Raw genomic sequence first — 3369 nt, forward strand, 5'->3', positions numbered from 1 at the left:
ACAATTTATGAAATCTACACGCTCAATGAAAGCCGGGTATGTAGACCCTATGCCTATAGCACAAATAAATTTTAATTACCCATCGAGATGGGAATTGGATGCGCCACAACTAGCTGCTGGAGGGACGTTGGCAGAGAAAGAAAAGATTCGTGCGGACAAAATAAGAGAAGAGTCTCTTAAAGGTTGCGGCTTGGATTGCCGTATGTTTAAAGAATCCCCAATACTTCGAAACAATATGGATTCCATACCACTTCAAGTAAGTTCGATTAATTGTATACTTAACGATTGTTCGGTATATCTTATTTTGATGCAAAGGTACTTATGTGTTTATTTAAAATTGTTGTAGCAATCACTGGATAGTCATAGGTGTCGATGTCGGGATGAACATGGCATGGATTTGTGATTCTGCAGATTTTGACCCTCACACATATAAAGACTTCATGTCAATTCTCATTACGTAAGCAAATTAGTAATCCTAGTAACCTTATATGATTCACTTTAATATCGACTTTTGCATACTATAAGTCACATCGATTCTCATTCAAACAGGGCATTCAGGGCCTATGTCAAGAATCACAAAGGAAGGCATGATCCAGGTCTGGGGAGCCACTTGCGTTTCAAATCTCTATGTTCGGTAAGTGCGACTTAGTTTGGCATAAAATTACTAATTTTTTCAGTACTTATACTTGACATCTCCATTTGCAAATTGAAACAAAGTTTCCCAAGCAAAGGCCAGGGAGTCTGCATTGTGGATACTATGTATGTGCTTTCATCAGTAACACAAAAGGCTACAGGAGACACCCTAAATTTGTAAGTTTGAATCTCTTTGTGGGTTGTAGTATGAAAACATAGTATTTCTCACTTAGCTTTGCAATCTCTTCTTTACACTAGACCTAAACTTGTCTTTTACGGTCTTGTAGTGGAAAGAAGAAAAAGGACTAAAAAGGATGTCTACAGGGATGATGACCTCTTAGAGATTGTCGGTGACCTTTGCAACTTTATAATGGACCATGTTGTTTATTACAAAGGTGATTACCATAACCTACTTTCCGACTTAGGTAGCAATCCTCTTTACTAGCACCTCTGTCAGTGGGATAGGCTATGTCTAGGTCGTTGATTACATGTGAACTTGTTGGAATGGACTATGATCGATTTGTGTATTAGTACTTGAAAAATTTTGGACTCTTTTGGATGGATTTGTAATGTACTTAGAAACATTTTGGACTTGAAATGTGTTGGACTATAAATGTGGTGCTGTGTATATGTATGGATCTGTATGTTGTGAATCTGTGATGTTGAGAATCTGATTATATATGTATATATGTATGTGGTGCTGTGCTGTGCTGTCAACTCGATTATTGTAATTTTTATTTTTTTTCTGAAAAATAACTGTAGGGGCGGTTCTAGATTGAGCCGCCCTTGCAAATGCAGACAATAGAGGCGGCTGAGTGTCGCACCCAGTTTTGATAACAAAATCAAGTACTCAAATATGTGCGCCCAGGATGTCCAAACACACATATTATCACAAATTGTAAATATATCAAAGTAAAGTACTTTATTACATCGCATATTCAACTTAAACATCTCACATAGTCTTGCTCATTGGCAACATTATTACATAAAGCGGGAAGCTAAGCCCTTGTTGCCACAGGGACACCAACTGGTGAACACCAGCTCTCTAGAAGTCCTGGACATCTTCAGGGAACTCCTCAGTACACACGTCTGTTACCCATCCAGGATTTTCATTGAAATATAAACAAGTGTAAGCGCACCATGCTTAGCAAGTATAACATAGGGGTATATGAAGGCTCAAAGGCTTGACTCAGTTTAACAGCGGTTAGCATTTTAGTTGGTCATATTTTATTAACCAAGACTTACTACTTTTAATGAGAGACCAACCCTGGTTACATAAGAATTAATCAAAGTTATTACATTTCCCAAGTATAACCAAGTATCCACTAACCAAGAAGGATCCAGGCCGCTCATGACCGAGAGCTCGACTGTTATAACAGGTTTTAGATTTCTACAGAAATTGTACAACTTTATCCCCGAGCCGTGGTTCCCTAGTGTCGGGGTTTGCAAGGCCCGCACCACTTCTACCGAGGAAGTGTGACCAGGTTCCACTACTTAACCTTTCACTAGTCACCCTAACAAATTAGTAGCCGCGAGGTTTCAGTGGCAAGTGTGCATAGACGACCTCCTTCAAGAGGCACACGTGGTCGCGGCACTGTACACACCAAGGTAGGAGTGACGTCTATACACCACGAGGCACCCCCCCCTCTAGCGTCTTTCGGTAACTACTAAATTGCTAGAGACATACTAGTTATATGATTAAGGTCAGAGCCATTTGACTCTCGGGATTGCACATGTCCTCCTGCGTGGCCGCTTCCGGATTAAGTCCTTATGGAGAGGAATCTAGAGCTTTCAAACCCAAGCTCTAGCCCCCTGAACCAAGTTACTAGAACATATTTTATCACATTGCATATACCAATTAATCAGATTAATTTATTAACTTGGGTTTTGAGCGTAGCAAGCAACTACCTAAATAAGTGCACACCTTCCCATGGGTAACAAGGATTTGTGGTACAAAAATTATCTAGGTACAGTCCTTATAGGTATTTCAATTTAGACACATGCATATGTATGATTTAAATAATATTCATAGGTACAAGGAAACCTATATTACACTTGCCTTCCTCAAAAACTTCCTCCTGGTAGAGCTCCACAAACTGCTCCTTAACCACCCCAACCTGATCACCTTCTATTCGTGATTCAACACCAATCAAGCATCCAGTCCAATCATCACATGCATACAAATAGAGTTCTATTAGAACAGTACACCAAACAGTGAAAACAGTGACTGAAAAGTATATAAATCTACTCTATGTATTTCTACGAACACATGAGCGAAAGAATCACTCTAATCGGATTTAAAACGTGAAAGTTATGCATAAAACAAAATGAATGGCATTTCTGTGAATAAACTGAATCAAAAATGAATTTAAAAGAATTAAAACTGAATTTCTAACGGGTCTGGACCGCGCGCACTATTATTTAAAAGTACAGGGTTCAAAACGAAAGAAAACAGGATTAAAAAGAAATACATTTGAACTGGGTTGGACCGCGGGTTGATTTGCTTGAAACAGGGGGGTTAAAGTGCAAAAACTCCAGCGGCCCGCAGCTGACCGCGTCGCTGGCCGACAGGGGGCCACGTGGCGTGCGGGGGTTGGCTCGGTCCACCACTGTGCGCGTGGACCGGCCGGCCGAGCGCTGTGGACCGCGCCCATGGGTCCACGGTGGACCGGTTACATAACCCCGAAGGGGTATGTAATCTGGGCCGTTGGGATCTGATCGGACGGTTCAGAAAGA

The 3369-nt window shown here is 40.9% G+C and overlaps 1 long non-coding RNA gene across 1 annotated transcript; it reads left to right on the top strand.

Annotated features, from left to right (window-relative positions):
- On the top strand, positions 345-805 carry LOC8060353. The gene is made up of 3 exons (XR_002450959.1): positions 345-457; positions 550-634; positions 718-805. It is a non-coding gene; the product is annotated as an uncharacterized LOC8060353 (long non-coding RNA).

The sequence above is a fragment of the Sorghum bicolor genome, chromosome 3 (assembly GCF_000003195.3).
Source record: "Sorghum bicolor cultivar BTx623 chromosome 3, Sorghum_bicolor_NCBIv3, whole genome shotgun sequence".
Classification (NCBI taxonomy): domain Eukaryota; kingdom Viridiplantae; phylum Streptophyta; class Magnoliopsida; order Poales; family Poaceae; genus Sorghum; species Sorghum bicolor.